Source organism: Ochotona curzoniae, unplaced genomic scaffold (assembly GCF_017591425.1).
Source record: "Ochotona curzoniae isolate NIBS_2020 unplaced genomic scaffold, NIBS_Ocur_1.0 contig_3622, whole genome shotgun sequence".
Lineage (NCBI taxonomy): Eukaryota > Metazoa > Chordata > Mammalia > Lagomorpha > Ochotonidae > Ochotona > Ochotona curzoniae.
In genome coordinates, this window is record NW_024465926.1 from 18,833,352 (window position 1) to 18,856,235 (window position 22,884).

The window sequence follows — 22,884 nt, forward strand, 5'->3', positions numbered from 1 at the left end:
AAAGAGCTGAGAGGAACCAAGGCTTGACATTCAGTTCTGTGCAAACCAGAGGTATGTGTTAAGCTGACATGGAAGTCACCTGGCAACATTTCACAAGTGTTTCCGACCTGAAACCTGCAAGGACGGTATGACTATGGAAGGAAACCTCCGGCAGGTTACCGGCTGAGTACGCAGGTATCAGAACAGAAGTTTTGGTGTCTACACATGAAAAATAACAATCTTTTTGCTACCACTATCTTGGAAGAGATATTACAGAATTTAAAATCTACCGCCCTTAACAAGCAACAATAGTAAACTCAGGGGAAAGAACTGAGAGAATTCCATTTCTAGATTTTCTAAATAGTAATAATGCCAAATTGCCCATCTTAATACAGAAATTCAAAAAACACACACAAAAATAATCAGACATTTGCAGGAAAGAAAGAATTGGCAGAAATTAATTCAGAGGGATTTTCAGATTTAGGACTTACTAGACAAAGACTTGATATAGAGTAGCCTCTATTTGCTCCAAGACCTAGTGGAAATCATGATAAAGTAAGTTAAGGAAACCAGGAGATCAATATTTGAGGACACCCAGACTAAAAATAACAAAACAGAAATCCTGGAAATGAACTCATGATGTGAAACGACTTCTGCTTTCAGCATGGTACAGCACTGGTCCTTGCAGCCACTTGGGAGAGTGAAACGGCAAATGGGAAAAAACCTTTCTCATGTCCTCTCTTCCTGTAACTCTGCCTTTGAAATAGATTTTTATGATTTTAATACATTTTTTTTAAACTCACTAGAGTATTTCAACAGCACATTTGGGAAGACAAAACATCAGCAAATAAATATGTGGCAACTAAAATCTAGTAGGAATGAATTATAATCAAAAGAATGAAGACAAGTGAACAAGTTTAAGGATTCTGAGACACTATCAAGTATGGTAATATATGCGTTGTAGAAATAAAAGAGAAAGAAATCAGTAAGAAAGAAGTAGGTAGGAAAAATGTAAGAAGATATAATTTCTGAAAACTTCCTAAATCAGATGGGACACATGAACCTACTCATACAAGAAGATCAAAGAACTCTGCTGTGGGGTATGAGAGAGATCATGCCAGACAAATATAGGGTATACTTAGGAATCTATATTAACCAAGCTTGGCAATGGCAGTGCCCATTAGAAATTAGCACGTGAAATGTCATTGCATCAACTCAGTCTTAAATGAAATCCTGAGAGGAACAAATAGTCATTACCATGAAACCCGTTCATTAAACTAAAGACCTATGTTTCAGCTTCCCCAGCAACATAAGTCATCCTAAGAGACATGCAGTGAACAACCTGGACACACTTATAAAGTTGCAGACATTCACCTTGTCTCTGTCCACATTCCATTACTGCTAGGTCTCACCTCTCCTGGAACTCTTGAAAATACACAAACTAGAAATATAGAGCATCCTGGGCCAGGCGCAGTAGCCCAGCAGCTCAAGTCCTTGCCATGCATGCAACAAGATCCCGTATATGAGTGCCAGTTCTAATCCCGACAGCCGGCCCCCACTTCTTATCCAGCTCCCTGCTTGTGGCCCGGGGAAGCAGTAGAGGACAGCCCAAAGCTTTAGGACCCTGTACCCACGTGGGAGACCCAGAAGAACTCTGGGCTCCTGGCTTTCGATTGACTCAGCTCTGGCCATTGCAGTCACTTGGGGAGTGAATCAGCAGATGCAAGATCTTCCTCTCTGTCTCTCCAGCTCTCTGTGTATCTGACTTTCCAATTAAAAAAAACAAAAATTTATTCCAGATGAATAATGTGCTTATATGTTTATAAAAAGTAAATTGGTCTCTAAAATAAAGCAATTGTAAGCAATTTGAATAGAGTCCCCTAAATTAGAAACAGAATTACTGAAGAACAGTAATAACTGAAGACTTCAACATTCAACTTTTTATAACAAACACAGTGGCGAGACAGAAACTAAGAGAATGAAGTATTTGAATAACACTGTGCACATCAGCTAAGCCGAAAATACTCATATAGAACACTCTATGCCAAAACAACAAAAGATCTATTATTTTCTTTTGACCGAGTGAACTTGTCACATTCTCCGGGATGGACAGATGTCAAACTACCAAACAAATCAACAAAATGAACTTTAAGAAGCTTAAACTATACAAAAGAGCCATCATGATAAAAACAAAATGAATCTAGAAATCAATAATAGGGAAACTGGAATAATCACAAACATGTGAAAATTAAATAAGACATTCCAAAGAAGCCGCTAATCAAAGAAGAACATCACAACGTAAATTATCAAATGTTTTGAGTAGACAAAACACAACATGCCAGAATGTTCAGAAAGCAGTTCCTAAGGTTAAGGTTAAAAAAAAATAGTTTTCACTCAACTAAGAAAAAAAAAGGAGATGAGTATTTCTAAAATCTAAGTGGAAAAATAGAGAAATTGTAAAATTGTTGTCAAGCCTGGCACAGTATCCTAGCAGCTCAAGTCCTCGCCTTGCATGCACCAGGGTCCCATTTGAGAACATGTTTTAATTCCAGCAGCCCCACTGCCCATCCAGCTCCCTGCTTGTGGCCTGGGAAAGCAGCAGAGGACGGCCCAAAGCCTTGGGACCCTGCACCCTCCTGAGAGACCTGGAAGAAGCTCCTGGCTTCAGATCGGCTAAGCTCCGGCTATTGTAGCTGCTTGGGGAGTGAATCATCGGATGCAAGATTTTCCTTTCTGTCTCTCCTCCTTTCTGTATATCTGACATTCCAAAAAATAAATAAATCTTAAAAAAAATAAACAAAGGGACTGAATCAGGAACTAAAACCTCCATAGAAAGATGACTTCACAGATAAACTCTCAAAAATTTAATGAAGAATAATGCTAGTTTATCAAAAACTTACCCTAAAATATGAGAAGACCTAATTTATTCTTTGAGACCAGAATTTCCCTCAAAGCCAAAAAGAACTGAAGACAGACAAGGATTCTTTATATCTATTAATGTAAAAATTTTCAATTAACTAATATTTAAGGAATCCAATGGATTACTAAAAAATTGCACATCAACATTGGGATTTACACACACACCTTTTGGAGCTAATAAAAAAAAATACAGCTAAGCTGCAAGATACAAGATTATTATATAAAAACCACTTGTGCTTCTCTATTGAAAAACAAATTTATAAAACATCCTCATTTACAGTAGCATGCAAAAGCATAAAATACCTAGGAATAAATTTAAGGGGTGAAAAAAAGGATAATAGTTTTCTAAAAGAAATTAAGAAAGACACATTAAGTGAAAAGATATCTTGTGTCTGTAAGACTATAGAATGTAAGACTTCATTAATTAACATGATAATACCACCCAAAGTGACAAACACAACTGCTATCACAATTTCCATAGTTGTTGTATGTGTGTGCTTGTTTCTGAAAAAAAGATAAAATCTAATCCTTAGACACACAAATTGCAAAATTTCCAAATATCTAAAACTATATTAAAAAGAAGATCAAAGTTCAGGATTTAACGGTTTCAAAGTTTCTATAAACCAAGAGTTATCAAAATAGTATAACAATAGCAAAAGGATAGGAAATGGGAAAAATTGAGAGTGCAGAAACTGATATGGTAATTTGATTTTTGACGTGAATAACAAAACCATTCACTAATAATAGTTTCTTTGAGTAGGATAATTGGGAATAGACAAGCAAAAATAATAAAACTGAACATCCCCCTTACATCACATTTATACATATGAAACAGGTGGATGAACAACAAAAACTGAAGTGCTAAAATCATAAAATTCTAAGAAAACATAGTGGTAAAGCTTCATGACCTTCGATTTTGAAAAGAAATTCTTGACATGAGTAGTTAAGGAAATAAGTTTGTCCACTTAGGCTAAAAGTGCCTGCGTATCAACAATCATTATCCAGCAATTGAAAAGAAAATCTAAGAAAGGGGAGGAAAATATTTGAAGATTTCAGTACAAAGAGTACATGAATCTTAATGACATAAAGATGAAATTTACAAGTGAACATAAAACTTGGACAGTTCTCCCGAGAAGTTATGAAAATGGTCAAAATGCACATCAAAAGACTTTCAGTATCATTAGTCAATTGGGAAATGCAAACCAAAGTCACAGTGGGAAACTACTTCACACTCATTAGGATTCCTATCATAAAAAGTTTTTAAAGGAAAGTAAAAGTATCAGCAAGAATGTGGAAAAACTTGAAAACTTCTGTATTGCTGGGACAATCTAAAATAGTGCAGCCACTACTGAAAACCGTTTCACACCTCGTTAAAAAGTTAAACATAGAATTACTATCTAACCCACCAATTTTATTCCCAGATATATATGTAATGTATATTTTACCACAATAAAAATGAAGAGGGGAAAATGATGCTTAAAAATAGTTTTTAGTATCTGGGGAGATGCATGTGATATAATGCTAAATGAAAATTCTACCCAGAATATACTAGAATAGTATAGCGGATACATTATTCTTAATATTTTATTTATGTTCTGTTAAAATAAATTTTGCACTTTTATTTTTTTCAAAAGTTAAGCATAGGATTACCATAAGACTCAGCAACTCTATTCTTATTTACCCAAAAATATCGAAAACGGGTATGCAAACTAGAACCTGTACACATATTTATAGCCACAATATTCACAACAGCGAAAAATTAAAAATCGCAATATGTCCATTATCTGATGAATTAACAAATTGTGGTATGTACATATAATGGAGTATTACTCATCCACAAAAAGGAATGAAGTACTGCTAAATGCCGCAATGCAAATTAACTTTGAAAGCATTTTGCTAAGTAAAGGAAGGCAGGCACAGTGAGTTACTTGAAATGACCAGAATAAGTTAATCAGCAGGGACAGGACCTAGATTGGTGTCTGCCAAGGGCTAGAGGGAGAGAGGAATGGAGAATGATTGCCTATTGATTTTTTTTTTTTTTTGGCTAGTAAAAATGTCTTGCAATTAGAGATCCAAGTGACACAGCACCATATGCATACTAAATGGCATTGATTGTACACTTTAACATGCTTATGTGAATTTCAAATCAATTTTTTGAGGAGAAAAATTAGTATCACAAGGTTGGAAACAGATCTAAGAGTTTCCACCAAAGCCCTTTTTAAGAAAATGCAGCATCAGCAACACTTTTGATGGCAAGGTAGTTGCTGCTGAATGATAATAATGAACATCATGAACTCTAAACAAACTTTCCAAGAACTGCAAAGTTATCAGAATGTTAAGATGCTTTCTAACTTGTAAAATTCAGGATATTTACCTCTCTCTTTGTTTAAGATCCATTTTATGTATTTTAAAGGCAGAGTTGTACTAAAGCTGAGGCAGGCTGAAACCAGGAGCCAGGTGTTTCCTACGGAGTTTCCACCTGGGTGCAGGTGCCCAAGCTCCTTCCCAAGCAAAGCAGGGAGCTGACTCAAAAGCTGTACAACCGGGGCTTGAACCATCATCCATGTAGGATGACTGTGCCACAAGTTACAGCTTTGCCTACTTACCACCGCACCAACTATCAGTTTTTCTTTTCTCTCTTTTTAACATATTAATATAAAAACAAAACAGATTTCATGTGTTTCTTAGGTACAATTCTAAATTATTCCAAGTTTTCAAGTATGATGTTAGATAACAACTGGTAATACAACTTTTTCTACAGCACATACACTCTTGATGCACCTTACAACTGATGATATCCCAGGCCTAATGAAAAGCGGTAATAACATTATTTTAATTTTCAAAAAATGCTTCTGTAATGAAGTATACATTACAGCACACAGTATATTACAGTATATAACACAATGCACAGTATTAGCCATTCATAGACAAAAGTTTAATAACCAAGATTCAAATCGGTGTATAAATGATTAAAATTTTACTCTGACAAATTTGAAGAGAACATCATTAAAAAAGGATTTAGAGTCAACTTCAAGGAGCATTTAGTGTCTTTCAAAAGTTCACTGAATAGGGACTCAGGAAACTGCAAGCACTGTTGTAAACTGGGGGGTACTGAGGAGTCAACTACAAGATGCAGCTTGGGCACATATTGTGACTGCCTAGAGCTTTAGCCGAGGATCTACAGAAACAATCAGGCTTGAGCAACATCTTATACAGCAGAGTGGAGTTTCTGAGTTTGTCAGAATAAAGCAGGTAGACCATTCAAGACAGGACAAATTATAAAAACCAAGGGGAAAGGGTATGAAGCAATTAGCGATGACATTCTAAGAGAACAGGCAGAAGAGGGCACGAGAAAGGGAGCAGATACAAGACAGAGCCAGAAATCAAACAAGGAATCTTTTAAAACCCTAGGTTTCCCTAGTATCACATTAATAATCATCTCCTTACCTCGCCCTCTTAAACACAAAGTTAAATGCACTAGGTCACACCATTACTCCTCAGTGATCTTTCTGATAAACTACATTTGATATAGTACCAGGACCAAAAGAAGGTTTAGACTTTAGCCTGAATCCTTGGCACAATATCTTGTAATCTGTAACTCCTCTATTTAAAAAAGAAGAAGAAGAAAAAGAAGCAGCCAAGATGCTAACCCTGCTCAACTGCTATCAATTACAGAAGATCTATTTACTCCCAGGAATTACGCCCAGCACGCCCACCACTCACACACACCCTTGAACAATCACGTATCTGCTGATATGATATTAAAAGTACAGCCTCATAGAGTTTTTGACAAACTTTGCGTCATTACAAAGTAGCATTCATTTATTTCGATGTGGGCTGTTATTGTTCTGCACCATTCACTTTGCTAAATTATTTAAAACTCTTCCATGGGTTAGCAATAATATAAGCGTGATTCTCTTGTTTCTGTGGGTCAAGAACAGACTAAGGCTGGATATTGCATGACCGATGATTCCAAACCTCAACTTTTAGTTAATATTTCACATGTGTTTGTGTGTCTGTGTGTATACGCGTGTGTGCAGTACATAAGTGTCTGTTGCCTGGAAAACAGAGATGGAATGAGCACTCTGTTCACATTACAAAAGAAAAAGGAATTATCTGTGATGCCCGCGTTCACGTCCTTGATATTGGTATTGACTTTTGTCCAAACATACTTAATTTATTTTGGAACCAGTGCTGTTATTTCTTTTATCATCTGTTCTGCAAATTTGGTATAGTACACAGCTCAATTTCTTTTCCATCCATCTCCCTTCCCATTTGCACCATGAATTCCTTGAAGGACAGAACCATTTCTGATTACTCTCTTTATCCCCAGTTCTACATTCATCCAAGCATTGGTAATGATTTGAACTGGTGAAAAAAAAAGAGTAGTGGAGGCACTCACTAACTCCAGAAGTTGCTAAGTGGGCATCTGTCCCCGGACAACTCAGTTAACTGTCAAACATAGATAGTATTACCATCCTCCGTTTTACAAATGAAGACTTTGAGCAACAGAAAAATTGAGGTTAAAATAATACATGCACTTATTTTTATCAAGAAATCTACTATGCAATTTGCATTTGAGATTTTCAAAGAGGCCTCCTCAGTGCTTTGAAATCTGCATAAATTGGCCTTTGGTCTGGGTGCCCAACTACTTTACTTTCAAACTGTTTAAAAAAAAAAGTGTTTAAGGGAAAACTTTAAACAAATTAAATTGAACAGAATTTATGAGAGCATATGAATGATTAGTGAACCATGCAAAACACGTTAAGAGAAGAGACAGAATTCAGAAGGCAGAAGCTAAAAAGGCTTAAGGGAGCTCCACCCAGCAGTGGGAGTAATGAGCATTTACACACTGAACATAGAAGTAAAGCAGAGAAATTGCTTAAATGATCACAGTTAGGGGTCTGCCTTAGATGAGCATGGTTTGATCTATTAGCTGCCTCTGATAAGCTAAAGTTTATCTGTGATGGGCAGAAATCAAACTACTTATTGTAAAATATATGTATAGATATATACGTGTATCTGTACAGATACGCATACATATATATGCTGCTAAATGAATTACTGGCTTTTTGCATCCCAAGTTTTGTAGCAACTTATTACCTTGGAACACAGTCTATAGAGATAGCCTCTGGCTATCGGTCCCCTCTGACATTCAACTTCACAAAAGGACACTGCTAATAGTTTTCTGTGGGTGCAGAAATAAACTGGGCTTGTCCTGGGAACCTGGATTTTAACTATCCCCCTAGCTTAAATCTCTGCTTCATAAACAGAAACTAAAACTAAACAAAACAACTAACAACAGCAAGAGCAAAACTCTTTAAAACATTCCTCTTCATGTCTGACTCTGCATGTAAGATTTCTATGTGAGAAAAGAGCTAAGTATAAATTTTGGGCAAAGGTAAAGAACAGTCACATCTCCACAACGCAGAGCAGACTGTATGCTAATTTGGGACAAAGTTGAAGAAGAAATGAAGCAAAGCACAAAGAAGAAGTATGCATTAAACATAAAACATTGAAAAGTTATACCACAAGCACATTTCTACAACCACATGCAGATCCAACCTCAAAGAACTTCTCTTATTTATCCTTATTTGTTTTACTCCCACCTTCCTTCTTTTGGACCTGGTAAGATTTAAAGACATATACACACTCCAGTTTTCCTTAACAGGCAATTGTATCATCACTTGGTTACCTCTATTTGTACAACTCGTCATTATGTAATCTTCAATTCCAAAGGTGACATGAAAATATTTCCTGTATTGAAACTTTAAAAAATATTTATTCTATTTATTGAAAAGGCAGAGTTACAGAACAATGGGGAGAGGCTGAGAGAAATTAGAACCTTCATCTGCTGGTTCACTCTCTAAACAGCCAGATTAACAAGTGGTGGGGGAAGAGGCATGCTGGGCCAAGCAAAAGCCAAGAGTCAAAAACTCTATTGGACTCTTCCACCTGAATGGCAGCAGTGCAAGTACTTGGACCATCCTTTGCCGCCGTCCCATAAACACTGGCGTCATGCCACAACAGTCAATCCAAGTCTGGAAGTCTCTATTAATTTGTAATCACAATGGACCATAGAAAATGCAAAATGAAGAAAGCGAAACCGTGGATTATAGAAAACAAACTCTGATCACTAAACCAATTTATGTTGACACCAGTGTGTGTGTGTGTGTCCTTGTTACACCTGGCTGACTCCTAGATCGCAGTTCTGAAGATTTACTCAACCACAATGGGAACACACAGGACTGTGTAGGAATGAAGGATACACACGGTAGAAGACACAGGACACAAGTTTTCTACAATTTCACTTTGAAAAGCTGAGTGTTTCCCTCTTTGCAAATTCTCACTAACATTCTTTCCCTGTGTGTAACCTATTTCTCTTCTTTCCTTTCACTGAGCTCAGGACAACGGTTCTGAAGTCATTAATACTGATCTCTATGGGGAAAACTACGGGTAGAACACAAAAAGCACATTTCTCAGTATAATCGTTTCCTGCCAACCTCTTCTATAACATATACAAATAATGCAGCAGCACAGGAAGGATTTCGCAAGATGCTCACAAGGCAATCCGTTACAAGTAGACATTCCATAAATATTCACTGATAGATTTTAAGTCCCACTAAGCCACTTCCTCAGAGCCCCTCTGGTCCAATTAATATCTTTTCAAGGAAAGACAAATCCACAGTGTCATGCTGAAAAAAATATATACATTGATTTTGTATATAGCTTAGTTTATAACCCTCAAAATATATATTGTTTGGAGAGGTACAGGTGGCGGTTTGTCATTCTCATCTTGTCTCTTTAGCATCAATAAAGGATATGATGGGGGGACAGAACAGAATTTGCCACTAAATATTGGAGCAGCAAATGCTGAGATTTACTGGGGATGGGGGAATGAAGACTAATCATTTATTTTCTATTTTTAAGCCCATTTGTCAAAGCAAATTGGCTTTAAAGAATGTGATGCTTTTATTATTTTATGCTGTTGTTTGATAGTGAGAGGCAGACATAAAAGGAAACAACATTTTGGAAGCCGGATGTCTCTTAATGCAGTTATATTTTAGTTTACATAGAAATGGGTCTATATCTTGCATCCACCCTTTACTAAGAGCATGACTTCAGTGAATGGACTGTTCCCTGGGTGAGTCTAAAGTCTTCTTCGTTAAAAAGAGGTTTAGAGAGTGCAACCGTAGATATCTCGACAAACCTATTATGACTGTCACATATAAGACATTGCTTCTTTTAGTTCTGTCTACATTAGGTTAACAGAGTGGATGAAAACACAACTTTGGGAGTTAGGTCCTTCTACAGACTGTTCTTAAATTCACCCCTTATTACCTGCATGCCTTTTGAGAAAAAAAAATTCATATTTATATGCATGTCACAAGGGCTTCCCAAACTTCATGGGTATTTGAATGAAATATTAATTTATTTTGGTGCAGAATATTTTTTGAAATCTGTGCACACTAACGGTTTTCAAAATGTTCATAGATGGGACAGAATTGTGGCATAGCATGTGAAATCCCAGGCTGCAACGCCAGCATCCCATTTGGATACTGATTTGATCTGTCTGTTCCACTTTCAGTTCAGGTTGCTGCTAACGTGCCTGCTTAAAGCAGCAGCAGAAGTCCAGGTACCTGCAGCCCTAATCCACATGGGAGACCCAGAGATGCTCCTGGCTCCAATCTAGTCCAGCCTAAGCCACTGCAGCCTTTTAGTTCGTGAATCAGCAGACGGAGAGCTAGTGCTTGCTCGCATGCTCTCTCTCTCTCTCTCCTCTCCTCTCTCTCTCTCTCTTTCTCTCCTGCCCATGATGTGCCTTTCAGATAAATAAAAATACATTTTGAAAGAATGCCATGGAGTACATTTTATTAAAACTTTCTGCATTCATTAAAAAATGTTTTACACCAAATTGGACTAATCTTTTTTAGAAAGAAAAAAGATTTACTTATTTATTTTTAAAGTTATAGTAGGAGAGGGAGAGAAAGGAATATTTTTCATTCACTAGTTCAGGTGGCCGGTAATGGCCAGGGCTGGACCACAGGACAAAATCAGGATCCAGAAGCTTCTTCCAGGTGTCCTAGGATAAAGGAAGCTCAAACACTTGAGCCAACTCCCAATTGCCTAACACAGTTACAAGAGGATGCATAAGCATGTTAAGTGCTGTAGTATTTGGGAACAGGAGTAAATGGGGAAAAAAAGGAGGGTATACATAAAAATAAAATCATACAAAATTAAGAATTGAGTAGCAAAAGGACACAAAAAGTAAACTCTTGTAAAAAAAAGACTAAAAGATATCACTATCACTTTAATATTAATATCTGTTATTGAATATCTGTTATTGAATAATTTAATATCTGTTATTGAAATGAAGAAGCCACAAAATAAATCACAATAACATCCAGGAGTACTGCCCTTAGAACTCACTCTCCTCTCTCTCTTTCTCTCTTGAGTTTCACTGCAATTTACAGCAAACAGAGCTGGTCCTGGTGAACACCTGCTATTAATCCTCTCCATGGCGTCTGAGTGATGTCTCCATCCCAGGCTGAGGTTTGCTGCCCCAGGAGCACTCAGAACCAATGACTGGCCAGCAGAGAAGTGGGAAATGGGTTCCTTTTGAAGAGCTCCTTTCAGGAAAGTAATCTTTCTCTGACGAACCAATTCTGTCAATCTTCCACAAACTCATGTGGCTGAAACCCTAAAAGCACCCACATCAGTGGAGCGGATGCTACTGTGAAATGCAGTGGACCTTGGATTTATTCTGTCCTGCAGAATAGTAACCCTTGGCTTCTGTTGTTCTTTTCCTTTTATTTCCCATCACAATTATTAGGGGGCACAGGTGCTAATACAGTGTCATTTTGAACTACCCCTTTTTAAACACCGTGGGCTTTCTCCACCTTCACAATAACCAGAAGCACAGGAAGCAAATGTTCCAAGAACACTGTGGTTTATACAAAATTGTACCACATAATTCAAAATTCAAAATAAAAATATATTTTAAAAAAACTAGTGGAAATTTGTAATACTTGGAGTTATAAAAACCAGTTAAATCTATAATAATTATTAAAAATCTGTTTATGTATTCTTTAAAAATAAGTTTAGCATTTAAACTAAAAAAAAAAAAAGAACACTGTGCTCATACGTGTAATGACCATCATTCCCACAGCAATTTGACTTGGGAACAAATAATCTTGCAAAGGCCCACAGAAAAATTTCGAAAAAAAATTTACTTGAGTAGAAAAAAAGAGGACAATGGGTAAAAAAATTTACTTACTAGAAGGTGTTATTCACAGTGGAGTTCAGAGTACGGAATTTGAGTTGGGCTTTGATGCTCCCTGCGTATGTGTAAGAGAGAGAGAAAGAGAGAGAGATAGAGAGAGAGCTTGTTCCACAACAACTGCATGGGTTACACCGTTTGGTAACCACTTAAAATTAACAAGGATCAACCACTTAGCAGAGTAGTTAGCTAGCCACTTAGAATACTCACAGCTTGTGTCAGTGTTTGGCTTCCAGTTCTAGCTTTGCTTCTACTCCAGTTTCCTATAATGTGCACTGTGGGAGGCAGCGAGTGATGCCTTATGTCCTTGGGTACCTGTTGCCCAGGTGAAAGACTCAGCTTCAGTTCTACATTCCTGGCTTCAGCTTTGGGGAGTGAACCAGCAGACAGAACGTCTATGTCTCTTTGTCTATTTCTCTCTTCTTATTCCCGCCTTCTACTCCTGCTCTTTCAAATAAATAAAACACAAATAAATATTTTTTTTAAAAAAAATGAATAAAATCAGAGTTTCTTCCCAAGAGGGGAATCTAGTTTCCCATAAAAGAAAATCTGTAAGAGCATATCTCTCTATCTGCTCAGTTTAATAGCCCCCTAGATGTACTCCCCATCAGTTTTTGGTCTGGTGGAATATCCTCGAAGGAGTCAGAGAACTGTGTGTTCAGTCTTCACATTGATGGCCAGGAGTCACAGCGATGGCAATTTTAATTCCCCGAGTCTCAAAAGGTCTTACACTGAGACAAAACTTTGTATACACAATTTATTAAATGAAAGGGAGTGGATATTGTACAGGTGTCTTTAGCCATGAAGTGAAATTCGCACTTGTTTCTAGTATTTCCAAAGGAACTTTTAAAAAAGTCTCTTAGACACCAGTCTAAAAATCAATGATCCTCTTAAATTTATTCCCTCAAGTGACAGATTAAAAGATATTCTCTCCCCCAAAGATCTCCACATTCTAATCCCTGGGACTTATCAAAGGTCATTTTATTTGAGAAAAAAAAAAAAAAAAAGGAGTGACTGTCAATGTGATTAAATGAGATTTGAGATGAGAATATTAACAGCAAATTTTCATATTTTATGAGACAAGTCTGTCAGATCAATCTAGTAATTCTTCTCTAAAAATATACACTTTTTAAGATTGATTTCTTTATGTGAAAGGCAGAGTTACAGAGAGAGATCTTCCATCACTGGTTCATTATCTGCATGGTTGTAGTGACCAGGACAGGGCCCAGTCAGTCAGGAGCCTGGGGTTTCTTCCAGGTTTCTCAGGATTGGGTGGGGCGACAGGCAGGGTCCCAAGTACGTGGGCCATCGTCCACTACCTTCCCAGGGGCATGAACAGGGATTTGGATCAGAGATGGGGTAGTTATACCTCCATGTGGGATCCCAGCATTGCAGGCAGCAGCTTTCCCCGCTATAGCCCAATGCAGAACCTGCCACACGTCTCGGAAAGTTTTTTGTCCTCTTCTACCTTACTGTGTATTTGGGCAAGAACCACTGTTTTTCCTAAAGCAATGTTATGAGCTTCTGTATTAGACAGAGACTAAAGGACAGAATGTACCCTATTAGCCAGAGAGGGATTTAACATGTTTTAAAAAAAATCGTAATAAAGAAAGACTGACTCTGGCATTGCTGGGAAGCCTGAGCATGCGAAGCTCCAGGAACGATTCCCAGAGCAACAGCGCAGAATGAGTCCACAAAAGCAGCTGCTGTCCCTGAAACAGGAAGCTGCTGAATCTAGAAGGCTTCTGTGGAGTTGCTGACACGGCTCCTGTGACACGGCTCCTGGCTCCAGGAACACAGGGGCTCCTGCATCGTAACACAGGGATATATACAAGGTTCATGGAGAAATGAAATTTCAAAATAAGTTTGCTTTGGTGCAAAAATAAAGTGAAATAGTTAGAACCCTTGCCTCCAAAAAAATATATATGAATAGGTTTCAAAACTTTTGCACCAGAACTACTTTGTCTTTGAATTCTAACTTCCATGAGCTTTTTGAGACGTCCTCACATGTAACAGAAGAGATTGTAGGTTATCTAGTACCCTGCTCCTCCACCTGAATAGTTCCAAACCTAAATGTAATCCAGGATAACTTGATTGTCAGGACCTAAACCAAAAAGGATATTTCACTGTTACGCTAGTTTGTTTGGTTTTAAGATTTTTGCTTTTATTGGAAAGTCAGATATACAGAGAGGTAGAGAGGCAGAGAGGAAGATCTTGCATCCGATGATTCACTACCCAAGCAGCTGCAATGTCCAGAGCCGTGCTGATCTGAAGCCAGGAGCCAGGAACTTCCTCCAGGTCTCCAAAGCTTTGGACCGTCCTCAACTACTTTCCCAGGCCACAAGCAGGGAGATGGAAGGGAAGTGGAGCAGCTGGGACACGACCTGCAGCCCATATGGGATCCTGGTGTATGCAAGGTGAGGACTTTAGCCACTAGGCTAACACACTGGGCCCAAAAGATATTTTTCTCTATCTGGAAATATGGGAAATGTGAATTCTATCTTACCCACCTCTACTTGCTCCAAGAAGAATGGAATATGATCTAAGTGGACTAATTCTCAGTGTCCAGCTCACTATCCGAAGGAAAAGGCAGTGTGTTTATATAAACATACCTGCTGTTTTTCAACATAAGCTTCAGAAATAGAAGCTCAGAATGGCAAGGTCGCATAGCCGGCTAAAGCCTTTGCCCGCAGTGCCTACATCCCATATCGACATGGGCTCATGGCTTGGCTGCTCCATTTCCAATCCACCTTTATGCTTATGGCCTGAGAAAGTAGCAAAGGATGGCTTAAGTCTTTCTCCCCTTACACCCATGTGGAAAACCTCAAAGAAACTTCTAAATCCTGCCTTCAGATCAGTTGAGCTCCAGCTGTTGCACTCATTTGGGTAGTGAACCAATGAAGGGAAGATAACTCTCTCTCTTTTCCTCTTTCCCTCCCTCCTCCCTTTCTTTGTAACTCTGATATTCTGGTAAAAAAAAAAATAAGTAAATCTTAAAAAAAAAAAAAAAAGGAAGACATACAGGGCCCAGCGCAATAGTGTAGTGCTTAAAGTCCTCGCCTTGCACGCGCTGGGATCCCATATGGTCGTTGGTTCTAATCCTGGTGGCCCCGCTTCCCATCCAGCTCCCTGCTTGTTGCCTGGGAAAGCAGTCAAAGATAGCCCAAAAGCCTTGGGACCCTGCACCTGCGTGGGAGATCTGGAAGAGCTCTTGGCTCCTGGCTTCAGATTAGCTCAGCTCCAGCCATTGGGGTCACTTGGGGAGTGAACCATTGGACGGAAGATCCTCCTCTCTGTCTCTCCTCCTCTCTGTATATCTGCCTTTCCAATAAAAATTTAAAAATCTTTAAACCTATTTGTATAAAAAAAAAACAGGCTTTCAGACAATGTGCATTTATAATGGAGAAAGAAAAGAAGAGATGATTTTTGGGCCCAAGATCTGTGGGCTTTATGTAAATCATCTTCTTGAATTATGACAATAATTTATATGAGATGAGATGACCATCCCCATAGCAAATATGGGAAAACAGGCTTAGACAGGCGCCACCACATCAACAGTTGAAACACTGTTTCATTTCAAAATTTGCACTCTTTCCACACTATAGTATCTCAGAACTCTCGCTCTTCTGGGAACTTGAATGCCCTGTTTTGGTGAAGTACGGAAACCTTGTGTGTGATAATCTGACATGGAGCTTACTCATGCTAGCTCCAAAGTCTGATGGGTGCTGAGACTGCACATGGTATACAATCTACCATTCAGTCAAATCCTTCAATATAACACAATATTACTGTTTAAAATTCTGAACTGAACTTCCATATCTTAGCACCATGTGAGAGCTCTGTTTTGAGATGGCTCCCAGCTCTGTCCTGGCCAACTCTGGCTGTCCTGGCCATGCGGGGAGTATTCACTGAACAAAGTTGCTCTTTCTTCTCTCTCTCTCTCTCTCTCTCTCTCTCTCTTTTTTTTTTACCCCCTCTCCAACTTCTTCTGGATATGAATTTTAAACTCAATCAGCAAATAAAATTAGATAGGGTAGTTGGAAGCGTCTGACAACAGAAACACTATAGATATTACACAAAAGAAACTTTCCAGCCCTAACTAAGACCAGGTAAAAATGTATCTAGAGGTAACCAACTGGAAAGTGTGGTTTTTAGTATTGCTTCAGAGAGATACAATTGTGAGGTAGATTTAATTCTTTATAAAAGCACTCAGACATACTGAAATTTCAGAAGACATAGTAATTAGCATATCATAAAATGCATATGCAACACTCAAGGTTGATAAGATACATTGACAAAAATTAAAATCAATATCAAAAGAATGCTAGCAATGCAATTCAGTGAATCCATATAAAAATTGGTACTTTAAGAAAAGAATCATCATGTATTTGCTGGGATTCCTTTGTCTATAGTAAACATGAGTATAAAAATAATTGTGTTAGATAAATACAATAAAGAAATATGACCCCATGGAATTACACTGTCTTGAATACATCTCAAATCAACTCTGTTTTACCTCTGAGATGCATTCAACTTTAGAGAAAAAAATATCAGTATAAAATGAGACAAAGTCATTTTTTCAGTGAACTTAGACCATTTTTGTTTTTTATTTTAATAGACTGTGTTGATTTTGCTATTTTCAGCTCCTGTTCTAAGTTATTTTTACACAACAGTTAGCCATACATTTACATGCCTTCTCCTGGTATTTTCCCCCTCGCCTGGCAGAAAACAGCTGGACTAATCTGTGCTGCCTGAGTCCTCGGTTCATCTCGGTGTTCTGCGAGCTAAGATTAGAGGCCTTGATCCCCGTGCTGTTAGAACAAGACCTCAATCTCTCACTGTCTCTATTTAATCAGGTCCCTATTTTAGCTGCCACACAACTGTCAACAGAAGAAAATAAGCTATCCCCCATCAAGGGGTTAAATTGGATTTTCCAAGTGTACAAAGGCTCTTTGGAGCAAAATTCCACCTGCACCCTCCATCAGGTAAATTAGTTCTGACTTTTAATTTATTTCTCTAGGAAATGGAAAGGTATGGCATAACCAAAGTCAACAGGGAATAAAGTACAAGCAGTAATCAGGTGCTCACCAACTGCAGGCCCATTCCCTGTCAACTTTAATAGGTTTTAGAACACACAATTTGTAGAATGCATGGCATGTCCTCTCTGTTCTGAGTGTTATTTTGGACTTGTCTAGCTAACGGTCCCAACAAGTGACAACTGATGTGTGTTTGATACAACAGTGCCTGGAAGGTGTATATATGGTGCACTGGAGTTCCGTCTGAGAGTGTGTAAAGTAGCAATAGTGGGTGAGTTGGACTCCTAGCTTCCTCACCAAGACACCTTCACCTCATGGACCAGTTCGTATTTCACCAGGCAGAGTGAATTCAATTCTAACACTGAATTTAGAAATAGAATGCCTTTATTAAGCTTTAATCTTGAAAATCAAGATAGAAAAATGTAGGACACCTTGCGCATGTTGTGTTCTGTAGAAGAAGGTTCCGGTGGTAAAATTTATATCTAGTCCAATGAACTGTGTGCAAAACTAAATGAGCATTTAAAAAAATATATGAACATTTAAAAAATCATTCTAGAAAGAGTCAAATCTTAATGATGACAGAAAAAACCAGATCAACGTTAAGCAACAGCTGCTGGCGAGTAGATGTTTGCTTTCCCCTTCAAGTGCCTTCAGTTCTTTGTGCTTCTGATCTAGCTCTATTTTCCACCAGGTTTATAGATAAGCCTTTTCACTTTAAATCTGTTCATCTTGTTTGTGATCCAGATGACAGAAAGCAATTGCACTAAGTCCTTAACTTAAGTCTTTTTGCATACAAATGGCGCCTTCCAGGCCTGATTTACATTACCCAGGCAGATTTTGCCTGGGAAATTCACTTTCCCTGAGACCTGCATGTGGGTGTCAATTTTCATCAAGGGTGAATCTATTAGTCCCCTTCATTTCCTGATTACTCAAGGCTTTATCAACTAGAAGGGATTTAACTTGCCTGAAGGATAAGTACTCCATCCATTTCTCTAGATATGGTAAATTTTCTCTCTGGATCTAGCCAGACAATCCTAAAGCTGGGAATCAGGGTCATAATCTTTTAGCCTCTGATCTAATTGCATCCAATGAATGGGGCTTTTCTGTTCCCTGGACTTGTATTCAGGGCCATATTAAGATTTAGTCTTGTGAAAACTTAGCTCTTTCTTGAATTAAGGACTGAGAAAAATTGCCAACATGTGTCTCCTGTAACAGAGATTTCAGACTTAATGAATACATAGTCTAAGACACATTGGTGAGTTTTTAAAAAAAAAAAAAAAAATGGCGTCACCCTTGCACGCACCAGGATCCCACATGGGCGCAGGTTTGTGTCCTGGCTGCTCCTCTTCCCACCCAGCTCCCAGCTTGAGGTCTGGGAAAGCAGTTGAGGACAGCCCAAAGTCATGGGACCCCGCACCTGGGTGGGAGACCCGGAGGAGACTCTGGTTTGGATCAGATCAACTCCAGCTGTCATGGCTACTTGGGGAGTGAATCAGCAGATGGAAGATCTTTCTTTCTGTCTCTCCTCCTGTCTGTATTCTGACTTTCCAATACAAAAATAATAAATAAATCTAAAAAAAAAAGATAGTAGGGCTCATTATTTTTTTGCATGAGAACAATTTCACCTACTAAACACTGAGCATCTTGAAAATAATTGTCAATTTTGCTATTGGAGTTTCCTATTGGTGACATCAGTAGGCAACATCCTAAGTAACATGTTATCATTTGGTGACATAAAGAGTTTCAATGGCCTTGTTTTCCTTCACCTCTTTGGAATTTCAGAGCTATGGCAACTATGACTGAGGTGGATATTTGACCGAGTGCCTGGGAGCTCATAACCAGCTTCAATCTCAATTTCAGCCCCGTTCCAGTGCAGACCTTGGAGATCGCAGGTGCAAGTTCAGGTGGTGGGACCCCTCCCACTCACACGGGAAGCCTGCACTGACTCCCAGGCTCCTCGCTTTGCCCTGGCCATTGCAAGCATTTGAGGAGTGAACCAACACACAGAATTTCTTTGTTTCTCCCTGATTCTACCCCAGCCTTTCTGCCTCCCTGCTTTCCTCTTTTCCTTTTGTTTTCATTTTCATGTAAGTGAATAAGTGAAACACTGGCAACCCAGACCTGGCTCAGCCACGGGCCTAAGTTCACAAGATGTGAGGTTTGAACTTAAACCTATCTTCATTTTTCTTTAACCGCAAGTGGGTACATGTATGTGTGTGTATGCTTATGAATATTTTTGTGCCTTTTTTCTTTCTAATTCTCTTATCAAAAAAAATGTGCTGAGGAATTAGGCAAAATATGGTGTAAAAAGCAACAGGATATATAAACAATAATGATGACTTATGAAATTAAAGAATTTCTATTTCAATATAACAGATAGTAAAATTCTAAATATAACCCTCACAAGTGGAGGCCAATTTAAAGGGTGTTTTTAAAGATGTATTTATTTATTTGCAAAGTTGAAAGAGGTTGAGGAGAAAGAGATCTCTTCCAGCCATTGTTTCGCTCCCCAAATGAGCCAGAGCTAAGCCAATCCAAATCTAGAAGCCTGGGGCCTCCTCGGGGACACCATCAATGGGTACAGGGGCCCAAGCACTTGAACCATACTCCACTGCTCTCCTAGGCAAAACAGCAGGAAGCCTGATCAGAAGTTGGAGAGCTGGGACTTGGACCAGCATCTATATTAGATGCCAGCGTATGTTCATGCCACAGAGCAAGCTAGCCTGGTAAAGATGTTTTAAAAAGCACAGGAAATATGCAAAAAGTAAAATTTGAATTTTTAAACACAATAAAAAGGGGTATTTCCATTGTTGCGTTCAGATGGATATGGACATAGGCAGGCATCTGGTCTAGGATCAGAGTTGGCAGGCCACACTTTCCTGCCTGTGTAACCCCTTTTTGCCCACCCCTCAGTCGGATGACACTTACAAAGCTGCAGGCATTGACCTTTCCCCGGCTTCTCTGCCCACATTCCATCACTGCTAGGCCTCACCTCCCTTGGAACTCCTGACAGTACACAAGTTAGGAATGCAAAGCATCTTAGCACTGCTGTCTTCACTGTCCCGCCTATGCAGTGAACAGTGGGGCGAGGAGTACAGACACACAGGGGCCGTGCTCAGGGGACACCTGTCCTCAGTCTGTCCTAGGGAAGCCAGAAAGCAAGCAGATACTGGGGAGGCCAAGGGCCTGAGTGCTAGAGCAATGGGAGCATGGGACCAAGAGAGCGAGCCCCTCCTTATCCTGGGCCTTTAGAGGAGCTTGTGAGGGGAGTGGTTACATATGAATGCAGTATCACCCCCTCTCAGGTTCCAGGTGATGAGAGGTGAGCATCGCAGGTGGGCAGGAGGGAACGCCTAGGCGATACTGGAGGAGTGGCTTCCAAGCTCATGACCCTGAAGCAGCTGCTTTCCTTCACCAGGCTTTGAAAATCAGGGAGAAAGAGAGAGGAAAGAGGGAAAAACCTTCCATTAACTGGTTCACTGTTCAAATGCCTACAACAGCGAACCCGAATCCGGGAGTCTGAAACTCCTTCTGGGTCTCCCCTGTGGGTGACAGGAGATGAAGTATTTGGGAGGCTATTGGTTGCCTCCAAGGGTATGCCTTTGCAGAGAGCTGTATGGAAGCAGTGCTGGGACCCTAATCCAAGGACTCTAACATTATGGGCGTGGACCTCCCAAGGGCTGTCTTAACTGTTGCTCTGCCAAATGCCCACAGCCAGTTCAGTTTGAGAACAAATGCTGAAACCCAGGTTTCCAGACCTCACTCAGGGATCCCGCCTTCGATGGATACAAATTTGGAATCTGTGCAGTGCACAACAGTTTCTCCAGATTCCCAGGCGAGTGTTCTATAGTACAAATTTGGGGAAGCATTTCTTCTTGCAGGTAAGACCCATGCAAAAATATGTGATTAGTCTTGCATGTGTCCAAAGGGCTTGAATCCTGTGGCTAGGTAAAAGGCAAGTTTTCCAAAGATGGAGATCTGGGCAGCTTATTCCGTGCGCCACTAATGAAGGCATCTCTTCCCGGGAAGGGCTCCCTGTTGTGCAGCTATCAGCTACAGACCTAGCCTCTGCTTTCAAGTGCTAATGATCATCCATCTCTTGGTTTCTCCAGAGAGGTGAAGCAAGCTCTTCTGTCCTCTTTGCCAGCTCCTGGTGTGGGCTTGACAGTCTCCCTGGGATCCTCAGTCAGCAGAGGCCTCCTTTAAGGGGGCGGGGGGGAGTATAGGGGGCGGCTTGTCCTTTTTAAAAATCACTTTCTCACCCCACATGTAATTTGAATGACTTCCCTGAGGATCTGCAAGTGGATGGGGAGGGGTGGGTAAGGAGGGGAGGCAGGGTGCAAGAGAGGAGCCTTACTGTGGTCAGGAAGAGCCTCGTATTTGTGAATTAATCCAAGTTTCTTCGACTGTGCAAATGGGGCCGTCAATCAGTCAATGCCAAGCTAATTTGTCCTCTTTTATAAATACCTTTAGAGTGGCAATGAGGAGTCAAACACTTAGAGGTGAGTGTTTGTTCAGTGGCAACCTGGCTGATTCTTGGTCTTCAGAACTTGGAAAGAAGACACGCGGTGCAGATGGAAGTTTCCAGAAGCCCATTTCCAATTGCAAAGCAAAAGAGAAGAGTGCAATGAATGAATATGATAAAGGTAGAAGGGAAAGGTTGGAATACTTAGAATGTGAGAAACTCACTTGAGAAGTATCTTAGAGGAACCTATTCGGGCAGCCAAAGAACTGGAATGGAGCATAGCAAACACAGCAAAGCAGAGCAGTTTCTCCAATGAGAAATTGAGAAAAGGCCAAGGGCATCCAGGAAAACCAGTGTGAGATGAGTTCTGAGCGTGGAGGGAGACCAAAGTCCAGAAAAGGGACTTCACATTGTATTCTAAGCCCAATGGAAAATTAGAGAGGGGAAATGCATGTTACAAGAATTATTTCTGACATGACAATTTCTAGTGCATAACAGATATTCTATAAATAGGAGTTCTCAGAAGTCATGATTCAGATTCACAGTCTGGCTAAGCATTCATAAAGACAGAATCGCATTGTGCAGGTGGTTCATCGCCTTCTTGACAGTCAGGTAAATTAGAATGGCCCAGTCTCTTCAGTACTCCAGTTCTTGTACCTATGAATTGCAACCTATTTCGCACAAGTGCTAAATCAAGATTAAAATGCATACTTTCTAAAAATAGAAGAGGGAAAAAAGAGCTTAATAAGCACGGAGTGAAGTAAAATGTAAAGAAAAAAATTTTGAAGGTAGAGAGAGGGAGAGAAAGGGAGAATAAGAGGGGAAGAAAAACAATCTTCCATTCATCAACTTTAGTTTCCAAACACAACATCTGGGGACAGGCCAGATCTCCCACGAGGTGATGGGGACTCAGAAACTCAAGCAATCACCAAGACCTGCTTCCTCTCAGGGTGCCTAGAACCAGTAGATTGGACATGAAAAGAGCCTGAACTCAGACTGGGTCACTCTGCAATGGGAGGCAGGGTCTCAAGTAGCATCTTCGCAGCTGCTCCCTTCTCCCATCTTAAAACAAAAAGCATTGTTTGAAAGAAAACAGTGTTATTTATTCAATTACTTTAAAACTTAAGTGGAACAGGGCCCGGCAGCATGGCCTAGCAGCTAAAGTCCTCGCCTTGCACGCCCGGGATCCCATATGGGCGCCGGTT